The sequence below is a fragment of the Macrobrachium nipponense genome, chromosome 31 (assembly GCF_015104395.2).
Source record: "Macrobrachium nipponense isolate FS-2020 chromosome 31, ASM1510439v2, whole genome shotgun sequence".
In the NCBI taxonomy this organism is placed as follows: Eukaryota; Metazoa; Arthropoda; class Malacostraca; order Decapoda; family Palaemonidae; genus Macrobrachium; species Macrobrachium nipponense.
In genome coordinates this window covers 2,941,377-2,960,070 of record NC_061093.1, presented here as the reverse complement: position 1 = coordinate 2,960,070, position 18,694 = coordinate 2,941,377, and positions in this window count along the sequence as shown.

The window sequence follows — 18,694 nt, the reverse complement described above, 5'->3', positions numbered from 1 at the left end:
AATATGCAGCACCCGAGACAGGGGAAACTTTGAAGTTGGCCAATTTAAGGAAAAAACACTTCATGGCAAGAGTAAGATATGATAATGCGCATGTTAAAAGAAAAAGAATTTGTAAAATATTTCACTTCTTTCCATGAGAAGTTAAAAATGACTATTTGAAACCCTTTGTGGGGCCTCTTTTACAGGGCAATCATGAGTTTTACCAAGTTATACATGTGTTTTTTCATAAAGAATTTTATTTGACTTTGTAAAATTATAACTAAAGCTCACACAATATCAAGACAGATAAGAAATAATTCAATAACAAATTCTGAACATTATTGTTTTAAGATATTTACATAAATTTACAGAGAACAATGATGCTTTAACCTTTTGGGATTTATACATGGTTTTTCTAATATTTCTTTGCGCTTTTCTTTGCAAAATTACATCTATAACTGACATACTAAATTTATGAGCAAATTTATAGAGATCTCATGTGAGACAGAGGAGCAGTAACTCCTCTCCTGACGTCAAGACCCCAACTAAGCTCGTAGCAGCCCAGTCTCTCATCTTAGCCAGTCTTAATAAATCTATGGGCTATAGAAGTAATGGCACCTCTTTCTTGCTCGATTCCCCAATCTATGGTGGGTAAAATTGTCTCACCATGAGTTGCTCCGTCGTCCACCCAAAACCTATTATTGCTACTCATGTGGATATGTCCGTCCACTAAGGGGATATTTATAGCTTAATGCTTGTACTTGAATCACGGTGAAGTGATAAAATTCGTAACATGGCTACGTGCAACACGCACTACAAAACTCAAAGCTCTCAAGGTTGAGGTGAGTGGATGCTGACTCTAACAATGAGTACCTGAGCGCTACAGGGATTTATAGGTGAGAGGTGGCATTAACTTATAACTTTCGGGATAGCCTTGTGGATAAGCACGTCACTGTATGCATAAATTCTTGGTTCCATGGGTTCGAAACCCAATGAGACCGACGAATGTTTCTTACCAACTAAAAAATTCCCCTTCGGGTAGCCAATTAGATATTGAAAGTACATTTGTAGCTTAATGCTTATATATAAATACATATATATATATATATATATAATATAATATACTATATATATATATATATATATATATATATATTATATATAATATATATATATATATATATATATATAGTATATATAAGGAAAATTCATTTACTGTTACAATTACTCTCATAAAAATTTCTGTTGCTGCTACATTCCCAATAAAGCAAATAAAAAACGATCCGAAGAAACTTCGGCGCAATTGAGTTTGCTGTATAGCATATAATCAGTCACCGAAAACAGTTCTATCTTTCGGTGGTCTCGGTATAATGCTGTATGAGCCGCGGCCTATGGAACTCTCAGCCTGTAGTAGCGGCCGGTGTTTTTGCAGTGCAGAGGGCACGATCAAGTCTCAAATTTAACCTTGAGTAAAATTAAAAGTACTGAGGCTGGAGGGTTGTAATTTGATATGTTTGATGATTGGAGGGTGGATAATCAACACACCAATTTGTAACCCTCTTGCCTCAGTTACTTTTAAGATCTGAGGACGAACAGAAAAGGTGCAGACAGACAAGGAAAAAGGAATAATTTATAGACATTCTTTCATCCTTCCGTGATCAGCCAAACTCGGTAACGCGAACCAACACTATTCTGTTGACAAGTCTAGCAGCTTATGTTTAAGTAATAGTTTGGCAGAGAAAAGTTATGTACGGAAATATGAGATAAGGACTGGAGACCCTATAATACCCGGAAGGTAAAAGCATAAATCAGTGATAAGAAGAGACTTGACGTCAGTTATGATCGTTGAAGTTCTCTCTGCAGGTAACGAGATTTTCTTATTTATTTGTTCGTTTTTCTTTTTTACGAAGAACTAATATTACGGAACGTGACGAGGATTGAAACCACGATCTCCCCTAAAACAAAGAAAAGACATCACATTGTGTTTAGAGCTGCTTTCCATTATTTTATTGGCCGCATGTACAATATCCCCTATTTCGCAACATACTAATCAATCCACCTTTCCTAGCTTACGTGTTGCATCTTGAATTGCCGAGAAACTTTTATTCCAGAGTCACGTGAATCCAGGGACAGAGAGATGCTCAAAATATTCATCTCTCATTTCGGGGCTCGTTCAGATGTCCTTATCATACAGCCCTCGTGATGCAGAGTCCATCTCAATCGACCTTTTTCTGTCATCCCGCAGGCCCTCGCTCCCTTCCCTTTAGCCTTCGCAAAGTTTTCCCTTAGTTAAGTTGCTGACTTGCTTAATTCTCCTCATTGCTTATTCAGATCGTAGGATTATTCCTTTGCAATTGAGGATCGATTAGAGATTCGACACAAAGAGTAATCACCTGAAATTTGTCCAAGCGAGACGGCGATGATGATGACCAGCATACAGATTGCTCTCCCCACCACCACTTTCTCTCTCTCTCTCTCTCTCTCTCTCTCTCTCTCTCTCTCTCTCTCTCTCTCTCTCTCTCTCGTCTCAGGTTTCCCTGAGTCTATTCTAACTCAACGGGGAGTGATCCACTGCTTGCAATCGTCCTTTACTCTTTAAATTGAATGAGCTGAAAAAAATATATTAAATTAACTCAGTTTTATTTTCTTCACCAGTTCTAGTATCGGAGGGATTATTCGCACTTAAATCTCAGTGCGAAGAAAAGTCAATTAAGTTTTCATTTGTTCAAAAATGAAGACAAGGCCAGATCTGGCAAATGACACTAAGACAGTCCGAACACAAACAAATAATATCAAAGGAATCTCCTATACCAGTCTCTTCACATGGCCATAATATTTAATGCATTTGATAGTTTGTGAAAGTTTGATGGTGACTTTTAGCAGTATACAAAAGGCTCGCTCAAAATTCAGAATAGAATGGAAAAGATGGTTTGGAGTTTAGCTGCCAATGTTAAGTACTGCAAATAGCCAGTTAGTTATTCGTATGAAAGTGCTCCGGAGGTCAGTAGAAACAAAAGCTCAAGTGATGCTGGTGTCATCCCGACTTCTGTGGAGGAATGTCTCAGCTGTGGTTTTCATTTGTGTTGTAGCTATTCATTATTCCGAATTTAATTAAGGCTTTTTTTGGGCGTTGCAAGTCCAAATTAGTCGCATGCCTCCTCATTCCAGAATCTAGTGTTAGTGTGGGTTGTGCACATTTTGGGCATTATTCGGTACCTGAACAATATGCAGTTTATGCTTTCTATATCATTAGTGCAACGCAATACATGTTTTTTTTTTTTTTTTTTGCATGTTTGCTGGAATTTTTTTTTTATTCTATTATGAAAGAGATAAGGATGAGCAAATCGCAGGGAATTCACGTTCCCTGCTTCATTTTGTGCAAAAAGTATTACTTTTGGTTGCTATACAAGACATGGATCCCAAGAAATCAAAATCAATATTCTGGTTAATATTTGCGTTCTCCACCCACTTCAAAAGAGAGAGAGAGAGAGAGAGAGAGAGAGAGAGAGAGAGAAGAGAAGAAGAAGAAGAAGAAGAAGAAGAAGAAGAAGAAGAATAGACTGTGGGTGATCTCATAAGATTAGAATTGTTTTGATTCACGTTCTTCTTTTGATGCACCTACTTAAGTTTCCAGTTTGCTCTTTTATTCTCCGTATTCATTTGTCCTATTAAAAAATAGTATAGAGACATTCTGAGATATTTACTGTTTATTTCATATCATCTGCCAATCCACTCGAGGAATAAGATACTTCTTTTTTCTTTCTTTTTTTCGTGAAAGACTTGAGCTTTTCAATCCTCTCGATTTCAATGGTCAGCATTCTATTGTTTTGTTTAGAAACATTTTCTAGCACTTCAAAAAGTTAATCCAAATCTAATTTATTTTCTATGAACGTTCCAAAAATTTTTTCTATGGCAGGCTAAGAATTAAACACAAGAAACATCTTGTGGGGTTCATGTGATGACGTACCACATAAAAAAAGTCATGTTTGTGTGAAACTGACTCAAGATCTATAAAGACTGAAGCAATATCATTTGAAATTAACAAGATGAACTTACGGCTTCATGCTCCTAATATTAGATCTGGTGTATGGCAACATATTACCTATGAAGATTTGCAGAGGGGAAGTTTATATTTATTCATGCTTCTTTTCTATGATGAATTAATGGTGTTACAGAGAGATAGCCTCCTCGTCGTTATCTCCGTTCGCTTCTTATTTACATTTTTATCCAAAGTTGTATATTGTTGTGCTAGATTTATCAGACTTTTCATATGTCATCATTGACATTCATTTATTCTAAATTAATTTTTTTATTGGAAATAAGGATAAGTTCATTCTCTTTCTACTCGAAATTTCTTACGAGAATGTAGACTGTCTATTGGTTTGGAGATGAGATTAAAATTTCAAATTCTAAATGTTGTTTATATTTAGTGGGACCTGATTTTTTTTTCGAAAAAATACTTTTATCCCTGATATTTCATTATTAACTAAAATGAAGAGACAAGCAAGCCAATCACAGTGTTATTTTTCCAAAACAAGTTTTGGGAGTTTTTAAAAAGATATCATGGTTGAATAGTTCTTCGTACTAAAGCTTGCATTCTATGCTTTTTTCCTTAAAAGGGTCTAGTCCTTTTGGAGTTTGTATATATAAACGAAACTCTTCATAATTAGACAGTCCTACTCCAGTTAGCTGCGTTAGAAAATCTACTTAGAGGTCAATACTGGAGCTCTAAATGGTGTGATAATTTTTCATTAAGAAGCAAAAATTGACGGCCAACCTGATTAATGATAATTCAATGATATGGTGAAATAGGAATCAACAGTGAATGAATGGCCTAACTAACATTAAAACGTTCTGTGCATGGTTTTTCTATATCACCTTTGAGCTCAGCTCCAAAGTATGTAAATAAAAAAAAAATAAATCATCAGAAAAAATTAAAAAAGTAAAAATATTAGATATCATCAAAAAAATACAATTTAAATCATAGATCTGTAAATATACAGAATAAAGGACGTTAGCTAGAACTGAGCCAAGAAGATTTATTTACTGTGTTTTGAAAGATCGATAAGAAATTGCTTTATCCCATAGTGTTCGAGGGCTATACGCATACACTCCCAGCAACTATGTAGATTGAAAACCTAAGAGTAAAAATATTGGAAACGCATAAATCATGGATTTTCTGACTTTCATTAGTCACAACTAGTAAAGTTGAGAGGAAAAAATTAATTTAGCTTCACCTACCGTATGGATATTTTTCAATATTAATGTAAGAATTCCCTTAAGGACATGGTATTTTGACTTCACATTTCAGTTAAGGTATTCCGAAAGCAATGAAAGAAATTAATTTTCCTAGAAAAATTTCAATGGCATATATAAATACACACATACACATATACACTCCACACACACACACACACACACACATATATAATATATATATATATATATATATATATATATATATATATATATATATATATATATATATATATATGTAAAGGTGTTGCCACGGAGGAAAATTGGAAGGCGAGAAAGCCGACAACTTCGGTCTAGCATGACCCTTTACTTAGGCACAACTAATCATACGGACAAAAGCATAGTACAAGTAGGCTTAATATCCAAACTGACATTACAAGATTAGCATAAGGTCCAATTCCCTCTACAGAAATGAAAAAACGCCTGAGGGGAAGATTAGAGATTTTTAGGCAGCCACACCTTGGAGGAACACACACGTGGTCAACAGATGATTCATCCAAAAAAAACAATCACATTTTGAAAAACAAGGAGTCTATACGACTTAGTAACCCGAAAAAAATAAATTAAGGATTTAGGCACTGCCTTGTCAGGGCAAATTTTAATTGAAAAAACAAATATTTTGTATTAGTTAACATGAAATTTACAAAAACGTTCCAAAAAAGTGCGAAAAGACGAAAATAGGATATAAAAATAGCGAGCATGAGAGAGAGAGAGAGAGCGAGAGAGAGAAGAAGAGAGAGAGGTAACTATATACATGTGGGACTAATTAATTAGTAATTCATTTACTTTAAGGTCCTTCATAAACATTCTACTAATATATGGATCCAAATGGTACCTTCCCAGACTAAGATTTAGGTTGTTTTTATTAGTGATTTGTATAATTGCTCGATTCCCAGTAAATTTTAAATTTTCTTGAAAACATAATCATTAGACCTAGCGATTACAGAGGCGCGATACCTCTGTAATTGCTAGGTCTAATGATTCTGTAATTGCTAAGTCTAATGATTAAGTTTGAAGAAATTTACTGGAATCAGCAATTATACAAGTCACTAATAAAAACAACCTAAATCTTAGTCTGGGATTGTACCATTTGGATCCATATATTTGTAAAATGTTTATGAAGGACCTTAAAATAAATGAACTACTAATTAATTAGTCCCACATGTATATAGTTACCTCTCTCTCTCTCTCTCTCTCTCTCATCCTCTCTCTCTCTGTCTCTTTTTCTCTCTCTCTCTCTCTCTCTCTCTCTCTCTCTCTCTCTCTCAGGCTCGCTATATTTATATCCTATTTTCGCTTTTCACTCTTTTTTTGGAACATTTTTGTAAATTTCATGTTAACTAATACAAAATGTATTGTATTTCGATTAAAATTTGACCTGACAAGGCAGTGCCTAAATCCTTAATCTATTTTTTCGGGTTACTAAGTCGTATATGCCTCCTTGTTTTTCAAAATGTATTGTTTTTCTAGATGAATCATCTGTTGACCATGTGTGTGTTCCTCCAGGGTGTGGCTGCCTAAAAATCTCTAATCTTCCCCTCAGGCATTTTTTCGTTTCTGTAGAGGGAATTGGACCTTATGCTAATCTTGTAATGTCAGTTTGGATATTATGCCTACTTGTACTATGTCTTTGCTCTGTATGACCAGTTGTGCCTAAGAAAAGGGTTTTTGCGTTGCTAGGCCGAAAAGTTCGTTGGCTTTCTCGCCTTTCAATTTTCCTCCATGGCAACACCTTTATTTATACATAGCATCACGTTTTATATACTTCAAGATCACGTTATTCATATATATATATATATATATATATATATATATATATCTATATACATATATGTATACTGTGTAATAATTACATATAATTAGAATATATTGCATCATTCTATGTGTAGCAACATGTTGTTGTGCTAATGTGATGACTACTGTAGTCCAGTAGGATCTTGCAGTATTTCTAAATATCAGTTGGTGAATAGCTGACATTGCCTTGACGTTGCTTTGTATCATATTTTCATTTGAATACACTTAGATCATCAGTTTAAAAAGGTAACGCCAACCGATGCTCCATTGGGAAATACATGTTGACGTTCTCATGAAAGCCTGTGCCTACGTCACAGACCTAGATCCGCATACTTGTGTGTTTGTGTAACATTGCGAAATATGTCACTCGACTAATGTTCTCGCAACAGAATTGTATATCAGACTTCTATCACACCTCTTCGCTGGAAGACCTATTCAAATCTTCCTGTCGTTATCATTGTGATGTAAACTTGTTAAATATAACTTGTATTTCACTATGTGTTTTACCGACTCCAAACCTACCTACAAGAAACAACGATAGATGGAGACTTAGAAGAAATATCATCACCAGGAAACATGGGTGGTACTTGTCTAAGATGTCATGTATACAAACCGATACTTGCAAATATTATTGCAGGTCAGAAAATAACCAGCTGGGTGCCTTGTTAGTCAAACAATTGCAAGGCAACACCCTAATATATATATATATATATATATATATATATATATATATATATATATATATATATATATATATATACATATCTATATATATATAGATATATATATATATATATATATATATATATATATATATATATATATATCTATATATATAGAGATATATATATATATATATATATATATATATAAATATATATACATATATATATATATATATATATATATATATATATATATATATATATATATATATATATATATATATATATAATATTTATTTATCAAACTAACGAGTGTCATCGTCAAGAATAGTAAAGCGGAAGGGCAACGAAGTCCTTATGGTTTCCCTGGAACAGACCATCCCTTTCATTGGTTCTACACCTTAAGAATATCTATCACTTTCACAAGGGCAGGGCACCTTTAGGCAATAAAAGAGCCCACATTTGGATCCAGTGAAAACGAGGTTGGAGTCAACTAATGATTAGGAACATGAAGACTTCTACCTAAAGCAATAGTAAACAAAAATTTGGAGAGCTACCCTCCTTGTATAATATGTCGTGCTTCTTATGGATAAGTGCTTGTTAAAATCGACAGACGGACATATAATCAGGTGCTATAAAACTCACATTATGCAAATAAAGAATAAGCTTCATATGAATAAAAGCAGATACAAATATTTCTGAAGAATGCATTTCTAGAAATGTGGCAAACCGTGGGTGTTTGCTTTACGCGCACTGAAAACATTACTTTGTACATGATTTACATGATATAAGAATTAATTTCCCTTAAGTACTTTAGTGCATTATGTGCCAAGAACGGTTCAGCTAGAAACCTTGGAGTTTGTGGAAGAGGACCAAGTTGTTTGTTTTTACTGCATACTGCGATGTCAATACATGGCATATTTAATGCACTACTCACCCAAAATTAGCCAGTTTTGTCAACAAGGCCATCACTTCTTTTTCTCTCTCTCTCTTTCTGAGCTACTACATTATAGTTTTCATGGCCGTGAAACTGAATGAGAATAAGAAACCTTGGGTTAATGATCAAAAATATTTTCTCTAGATGAGCCTTTCAATCAACAGATGCTCCGTGGCTTTACTAACAGTTCTGGGATAAATTAGGTCCTCGACATATGCTTTACCGCTAACAACACAACATGAAAAGCCACTGTTGATGAACAGTTCAGCTTCAGATTGTATGACTGTGTGCCCAGACCCCAATCCTTTGTGACCAGGAAAACAGGGAAATGGTTTCATGTAGCCCTTCAGATTAAATGTTTCACTGTTTCAGCAGCTCCTTCATAGCAACCACCATATTCTTATGCCCGTTGTAAACTTGACTCCACAAATGTTAACAGGAATTGCCAGTAATGATTTCACAAGATGTATTCATATTCCATCTGGATGTATCAAATCTAAAGAAATGGTGCGCTCATGGCTTGTTCAGAAATATATTGGTGATGGACGTGCCACAAGAAAACCTGGTAATTCAGATTCTTCTTGACTGATGGTGGTAACAATTGATAGATCTATCAATCATTTCTGCTGTCTTGAGAAGCATAAATAAACATCCTGTTGACACAGTTCTTCTGTTAGTTTAAAATAATGTTTGAAACAATTATTACTGAGATGGGTTTGTCCTTTTTTTTTGGTTTAATACTTGTCTGTTTACAGGGATGGAAAAACCGTGAATTTAATGAACAAAATGTGAGGAAAACTAAGTCTGAAAAGCAGATAAACCAGTCAAAGACTCTTATTTATGATAATTTCTCATCATTTTTTAGATTTCAAGCAATGAACAATTGAATTTGTGTCCAATCATGCTAAAACTAGCACACACTGCAGTCTATCTAAAGTATGCAACTCAGATGAGACACATCAGTTGTCATGCAAAAACTAGAATCACATAAATTAAATAACACTCTGCTTTGTGCCTCACAGTCTTCATCTTACCATTTAACACTGGCGCAGGTAAACACAGACAAATCATAAACATGAGTGAACTTGGTAATATCCTTAGTGCATGGGCACTGAACTTCAGCAACTTGCTTTACAGTTTTACATCTCTGGATAAATGTTTTCTCAACAATAGACAGCATGTGTAGAATTTTGTTTATTGGAGAGGAGGGTAACTTTAAAGGCAGGTAAATCGCAAACTCGGGGGTCCAACATACTCAGTATATCAATGTGCCAGGGAGAAAAGTGTAAGTGTTATCTGCAGTATTTGGTTAAGAAGACGATGAGTAATGGCCAGTTGATTACTTGCAACTAGTCAACTGTTCTGGCACTCGGAGCATCATGATGGTCAAAAATAAGTTTCAAATTGAAGATGAGGTCCTGCAACAACTCTGAACTTTTGAACCTACCCATCCATCATTGGCAGACCTATCAGAGAAATGTGAAGCAAGAAAGAGGAGAATGATGATGATGAATACCAGCAGGATCTGAATTATAAAGACTTTAGTGAGATGAATAGATCCTGATGCTTTGTATCCAGTAGCATATAAGGCTTCATTTTATCTATCATTAAATGTGTACTGTGTAATTTCTGTCATATATATTATTAGGAGCATATCAAGAACCTGTAACCTGTAGGGTTTGGGTTCTACAAATAAAGTTTTATTCAACAGTGATGTCTTCAACAGTGTTGTCTTCAACAGTCTGCTGTTGCTAAAATGTATAATATTTGAGGTTTCTTTATTACTACATAAGTGGAAAAAATATTTGGCAATGAAGCAATTATAATAACTAAGCTGGCTTAGTTACAAAATGTCAATATCATGGCTGTATTTAGGGATGGTGGTGGATGTGGTTCCCTGTTTCTTATTACTCTTCAAAACGTGTTTGATATTTAGCCAAATATTTTGCAAACAGGAAAACTGAAGCCAGAAGTTGCTCTCTTAATTGGCTGAAAAGTCTGCCAAATTGGTGTTTTGTTTTTAATGATAATAGAAAGTTCCTAAGAAATATCAACAGAAAGGACATAGATTTTTGGCTGTTCAACTATGAAAAATTTATCAAGTGTTGTCCATACTTCATATAACAGATGTTAAAACGATATGATGAATGTTTGAAATGTGGCCTTAGTCCTTTTTATTTGAAAGAGTCTACAGCAATGGTGCTTTTAATGACGAAAGGGTACGAAGAAATTAGAAATTTACCAAAAAGAAAATAATATATAACATCGGAGTCCGTTCAAAATTTTCATTGAACGTCATGCAAGTACCCAGTCCATATAAAAGGTCTTGTTATTCTACGAGAAAGGTAAGGAGGTTATCTACATCCCTTCGGGAATCTTGATCATTTATGCAATTCAGGATATTGTGAAGTGATCGTCCCCCACATACTTGCGATAGCCTCTTCTCCGACTGCTTCCCCTACTCTGTGTAATAGCTTTTTAGTTTTGGGATTTAAGGACAGGATATCTTTCCAAAAGACGAGGATAATCACCCAAATTCTAAGTTTCTAGACATTGCATCGGCTCTTAGTTGTTTTTTCATTTAATCTGCAGTGCTTAAGAGCAAGTTTGAACTGCGCTTTTGCCTGGTCTTCATTAGTAATGCAGTTGTGTCCTTCCCTCAGGCTACCATTTTGCCTCCACAGTAAAAACATTTTTCTTCGTGAGTTTTGTATACAGATCTTTAACTAAGTCATTCCATCCAGGTATATTATGAGAATTACCTTAACAAAATCTATAGGCAACCCTGCCCGAAGCAAGCATAGCGGAGATTATGTTCGGAGATTATTTCTTTTTAACTGTTCAAGTATTTTACAAAATATTATATACAGGACTGTTTTCCCCTCAGATGATAGATGTGGAATAATCCCGGGTGATAACAGTAGATGCTTAAATATCTCGATGCTTCCATCTCCTGCACTGAATGTCGAAGGTGAATAAAAATGGTTAAAATAAAATCTTAGCAAAAAGGAATCTTTATCCTGAGAAAGGAAGTACTGTAAGTTCACCAGACGCAAGTTTTGATCACAGCTACCAAAGGGTAAGATAAGGCTGCATGACGTATACCAAAGGTGAGGGTGAGTGGTGTTAGGGAAACGCAATCGTTTGTTTATCTTTGGATAACTTTGCCGCCTTACTGGGGAGCTGTTCTCTCAGAGTTTTCCTCTGTTGCATACACCGTGATAGAGTTAGTCAGGTTTTGGAAAAGCAGATCGGCAGGTTCTTGACAATGTTTCCATCAAGACCACAGCAGCAGCAGTTTTTGGAGGATTACCTGGTTGCTGGTGATGGATTTATTGCAGGAGTTGTCAACTGCTGAGGAGGACTCTGTCCAATTCCCAAGACGAGGTGATGGCTAAGTCATGGTCCCCTGTTGAGAAGAGGTATTCTTCTTCCACGGCAGCTATGATTATTATTGTATTATGGTTTTAATTATTATTGTATTACTTGATTATTGGAGCGAGTGGGCTTCCCAACTGTGGTTAATGAGCAAGTATGGCTCTGTGTGGTGCTGCAGCTGGTTATATTATTTTTTGGGATTTATTTATTGAAAATTGTTTTATTGAGAACTTAAAGCAAGTATAAGGAACTATTTAATTTGATTATTGGTCATAGAATTGGTCATTGGCCTTACATTTCTGTTTAACAAAACTTACTCACTTTGTAAATATGTATGAAAATTTAAGGTAATAAATTAATATTAAGGTAATTTTTATGGTTTTGTTCTACTCCTTCCTCCTTTGTTTGTCTCAACTGCTGTCAGTCTTCCCAGTCCCATCCTTTTTGCAATTAAGATCCTGCAGGACCGAGTGCTGTCTGTTACACAAAATAAACCATTCCATAGGAAATAAGTGGTAAGTATTGTAGACTTCTTATTCAGGTCTTAAATCAAATCTATTGCAGGCTGGTGAACAGAATAAGGTGATATGTAGTGAATGAGTTTGCAGAACAAATGCTAAACCCCAGGACCAATAATCATTTCCTAAGAACAGTCTTTATAAACTGAATATATCTGAATCTTATTGATGACCAGGAATAGATCGTACCTCATTTATCATCATCATTTTCTTGGTATCATACAAAGCTTAGATCTTATTGCATTTCACACTAGAGTTGAAAAATCAGCACTGTACAGTGTTGTTTGCTGCTCTTCAGTACAATGACCATCTATGTGTGCGTAAGACGATCTTAAGAACTTATGACAACATGTAAGTTTGTGAGCGAGGTACCAATGAGGTACTGAGTCTGGTGCTAACTGATTTATTTACAAAACTTTAACACAGGTCAATAGTTTGTGCGAGCCTGTAAGTGGTCCTCACTTCTTGATAGATTGAGGAAGGGATTAAGTATATGCATCTAAATTTCTTCACAGACATAAATTTATATATGGATGGATACAAGATTAATAATTATACATACATTACTGGAAAGCTGGCATAACATTGTACGTACAAAATTATGATAATATATGAAAGGTGACGAAAGCGGTGATTGAGATGTTTGCATAAAATATGTGCAAGAGAATTTGTGTTTTCTCTCGACCTCTGGGCTTTTCCTCCCGCGTTACTCATTCCAGGAGAAAGCAGATTTTGATCGTAGGCTTACCACGTGGGTTCCACATTTCTAGCCTTGTTCCCAGCCCTCCAGAGGGATAATCATGTGCGCTCTGGAGGTTCTTGTTTCTTCTGTTTAGGCTTCCCTATGTAATTCTCTCTGGGGAAGCTTCTTTCGTATATGGGTAGTGGCTGGCTCATCTGGATTGCTGTCCTGATTCCATGTCTGAATCTTGCTTGGGGTCCAACGCGGTGTCACTGCTGCTGCTGCTGGCCGCGTGGGTCTGCTGCTTTGTGGGCCGCATGGATTTCATTATCATTTTCATGAGCTCTTCTAAGAGCATGTTGAAGGTTTTGGGCAAGGCTGCTACTGTCTGGCGGGTAGTTTTGTGAGGATTTCTTGGCTTTCTGGGCGTCAGGCATGCTGAAGGATGACTTCGGCTGATCCATTAGTATGTTGGGGTGATGGGGGATTCTGATTCCTCGTGCCATCTGCTATCTGCTAGAAGACGTCGTTGGGCAGGGATTCGAGATGACTCAGAAGTTTGCATGTAATACGTGCAAGAGAATTTGTGTTTTCTTTCGACCTCGTGGCTTTTCCTACCGCATCACGGGAAAAAGCAGATTTTAATCGTAGGCCTACAACGTGGGCGCTAAGAAGGCGTAAGTTTGCAGAATTAAATCCCCTTCCCCGAAAGAAACGTAGCACTGTAAATGAACAAAGAAGCTAGAGCACATTTTAAGACCATTAGCTATTAGAAGGAAGGGAGAGATTTATATGATCCTATTGAATACTCTCGTATTAATAGAGCACATAAGTATTAATTCACTAGCGTATCCTCCTATAGCGAATAAACTTATTTGTTTTTACTTTTCATTTCTTCGAAATAATGTATGTTTGTCTCTTAAAGAATGAAATCTAATGTAAAGGTATCTTAAAACTTACTTTACCATCTTTTATCATAAAGGGAGAGAGAGAGAGAGAGAGAGAGAGAGAGAGAGAGAGAGAGAGAGAGAGAGAGGGTGTGGTGCGGAATATGATATCCTCGTGATATTCTCAAACTTTGTACGGTTTCACTTCCTCTTTATGCAAAACCCCAAAGTTGAAAAATACCTGATTAGAAATCCACTCTTGTCAAGAATATTGTGAAAGTCCTACACCGAGACCTTTGTTGAGCAATTGCGAGGGTCCGTCCCAGTTCAGTATACACAAAGGAAGCTTTTCAGTAAGGAAAGCTCAAGAAACGAGGGGGAAATGTATATGAAAAAAGGACAACAGATTAAATGGAAACAGGGAGAATGGCCCCCCGCATAAAAAAAAAGAAAATATAGAAGGGTTTGGGGGGGGGGCTGACGCCAACAATACGTGAAACGGCAGGATGAAAGAGAACCAAGTGCCGATATGAATGCGCAACAATAGCCGAGTGGGAAAAGTAACCGACGAGAGGCGTATGTACTCAGCCTGATAAAAATAAAGCATAGAATGGAGAGAGAGAGAGAGAGAGAGAGAGAGAGAGAGAGAGAGAGAGAGAGATTAAAGCGAATGAAGAGGAAGGACATAGAAGAGGGGCTGGAGGGAGAGGGACTTTCGGAAGTGAAAAAAATATCTGGCAACACAAAATGGAAAGAATTCCCCCAAAAATCATCGAGGCGTGTGTTAACAAAATAACCTACTAACGATTACTAATTGCGGTTAATGTTTTTTAATTGCTAATGGCGGTGTTCGTGTGTTTGGACAACGAGCGCTAAAGACAAAAAAATATTTAAGAAAATCTAAAATACGTTCTTATTAAAATGCACTAAAAAGTGAAAAAAAACTTTTTTTTTTTTTACACACCAGGATTTTCTTACAATTAATCATGCCTAGAAATAAAATAATAAAAGACATTTGTTTTTATTTCTTGCAGTATTTCCTTCCATGTTTGGTGGCCATGCTTCTATTTTGTAGACATGATTAATTGTAAGAAAATTAAGGTTTGCCTCAAAAAAGTATTTGTACTTTTTAGTGCATTCTTAAAAAAATTTAATTAAAAACAAATTATTTCTATTTAGTTCTTTTTAGTTGTTTTGACAGAAATTGTAGCCGATTTATGATTTTAGCTAACGATTTGAATGTAATTTCGAGTCGAGGCAAAGAAAGTTTGAAAAATTCGAAAGTTATTAACCTATTCAACCGAGTCAGGGAAGGTATGAAAAATATGAAGATTTTCACACCAATCCCGAGATACTGGAAGAGGTCACTGTAGTGTCACTAAAGCTCACTGCTGACCTACTGACCATGGTTACTCACTCTCAAGGATTGAGCAACCATGCAAAGTCCCTCAGACGAAGGGAACGGTTGAAATTGAATTAAAAGAATTTGACCCAAACAGATGGACAGTCACCAGAAGTCATGTAAAAGAAAAAATTACAAAATAAACATTAAAACTCGCTTTTATTAAAATTCATTAAAAAAATTTAAAATATATTGTTTGAGATACACGAGGATTTTCTTACAATTAATCATGTCTACAGAAATAAAAGATTGGGCACCAAACATGGAAGGAAGTGCTGCAAGAAAGGAAATATATATATTATTTTTCATTTCTTTTCTAGCATTTCCCTCCATGTTTGGTAGCCACGCTTTTATATTTTCAGACATGATTAATTGTAAAAAGATATTGGTATGCTTGAAACAAATTTTTTTTTTTTTTACTTCTTAGTGGATTTTAATAAAGGTGTGTTTTAAACATTCGTTTTTATATAGTTATTTTATTTCATTTATTTTGACAGAAATTTTAACTGATTTATGATTTTAGTAATGTAACCGATATCCTGTCAAGCCAAAGATGATTTGAAAAATCCACACACTTATTGATTTATCCTACCGAGTCAAAGAAGGTATAAAAATCCGTAGAGTTATTAACCTTTCTACTGAGTAAAGAGGCCAATGAAAAATTTGAAGAGTTTCATATAAATCCTGAGATACGGGAGAAGTACTCTAGGTTCACTAGATTTCACTGCTGACCTACTGACTATTTAAGGTTGTATTTTCACTGGAAGTGAGTAACACGCAAAACTTCAAGTCCATCGGACGAAGGGAACAAATCGAGAATTTAGTTACAAGTTTTGACCCAAACAGACAGACAGACAAACAGGCAGACACAGAAGTAAAGTTTAATATAAGCAGATATGTGGAATACAGATGATAATGGGAAGTTGAAGAACGAGGAGTTAGAGTTACAGGAAGCAGTAGCAAAATAAATACATAAATAAATTGATAATAATGGATTTTCTGCCGCTTCATCAAAAAGAACAACGTCTATTCGTCTCTAAATCTTTGCTTATTCTTTATTTTCAAGGAATTTGCAAAAGAAGACAAAGTCTCTAATATTGAGAGATATTAATTGATATTACATGCATAACCAGAAAAAAATAATAATAATAATATAAAAAAAGAGGGCAAATAAACGAATTCCAAGATAGACTTTCACTTTTTAATACAGTAAGAGCCCTAGGGAATACCGACACTAGAAGGTTGTCAAAATCCGAGATGTATTATGCCAATGGCCAAACTGCAAAACCTCTACGAAAAAATTCATGGGAGAAAAAAAAAAAATTATATTAGGAAGTAAGTAATAAAGATGAATTAGATTATAAAGTTACTAAGCAAGTGATTACATTTCAATTCCGTGACAGTTCATTCACAAAATATTAACAAAATGTCTAGTCATTCTTTAGGAATTGCTACATCTGCTCATAATTCGCGATCAGTATTTCTGTATTTGTGTCTCCATATAATTACAAGCCCCTTAAATTAGAAATACAGTCACAGACAGACCATCAATAAACAGGTCAGCAAGAAAACTGGAAATGATATCCTGTATTTATTTGTAAGTCTATTATATGAATGGTGTAACACGAGTTTATGCAGATATTTAGGGATATGAAATGAAAAAGTAATTCTATGAAGATATGCATTTCATCGCTTCATTTGACGGCGAGAGAAATTTTGAAATAACCATTTATCGTTAATTGCTGCTCACGAAGGTGAGGAAGGTTGTGAATGGGTGGTCGGTGGAGCCCGAGATGTGGCAACGTCGCAGCAGGGAGGTTGTAGAAGCGACTGAGGCAAGTGGATTGAACGTCTTTTAATTATGATTCTTTTTCTTGAAAGTAAACTAATTTTAACGATTAACGTACATCGGCATCATATGGCGTCACGTAATCAAGTAGTGTTAATGTTGTTGGTAACATTTACTTATGATCATTAAATTCTAGAGCACTCTTTTCCACTGCTTCATTATACTGTTGAGTCAGGAGTCATTGACTAGGCCTATGCTTATGACTGGTATATTTGATGAATACGTCTTGATGGAGAGGAAGAGATTTTTAATAACGCAGTTACAATCATTGATTGGTTTCTAAATGAAGAAGCATACCTTTGAAGAAGTCAAGATTCAACTGGGGTTGCTTTCTTTGCTTTATAGGACTCCAGTGAATACCATTCGTTGAGAAGGAGAGGGTATTAATGATGCATACATATATTTTTCTCTGTTACGATGATTGGGAGGTATTTTGTTCACATTAGCCTAATTGTTTCATCCTCCTCCCATCCCTCCTGTATTCTTAACTTACTCGCCTGAAAGTAGTGCTGATGATAAACGTATATTGTAAGAAATGACCTCACAGAAAACGAAAGCTTTAAAAACCATATCTTTATAGAATATTTTTCTGTTCAAAATGATTTTTTTCCCTTTATTTCGAAAATATTTGCATAACTCGTGTTACACCCTGTATATTGAAAACACAAACTGTGTGTACGTGTATGAATTATATGTATATATATATATATATATATATATATATATATATATATATATATAATATATATATATATATATATATATATATTTATTTTGATTTGTAAACGGCAACCATATTCCTCCAAATATCAACTGATTTTTAGGCAGGAAACCAAACACGCCAGCCAGAGATAGGGAGTTCCTAAGTTGGGGGAAAATAGACTATTGTCAGCTTTAGGGACGTATCTCAAAGGGAATGATGTAGGCAGACTGGTACTTCTTAGGCCTATATCTTAAGCTCTTTTTCCTGTGAACCCTCTGCTGGCTGTATGTTCTGTTTCCAGGATTGCCCTGCTCGTGGGGGGTTAAGCTGACCCCCAACATCCAGGAAAAACACCTGGGATCTTTCCTCAGTCAGCTCCAGTCGTGACCTCGGACGGATGTCCGCCACGAGCCTTCCACACTTAAGCCTAACGGCGCTACTGGCGCACCAAGAAACCAGACCTGAGACAAAGCCGACGCACATTTCTACAAAAGTCCACACTGATCATGGCATCAAGGTACATCTTGTGAAGCAGCATATTGCCAGTTCCTTACATCCTATTGTCTATTTGCTCCCTATTTTCCCAATTCAAACTTCTAAATCAAAAAGAACTCATCCCTTTGTTTCCTCTCACTGCCTCATGG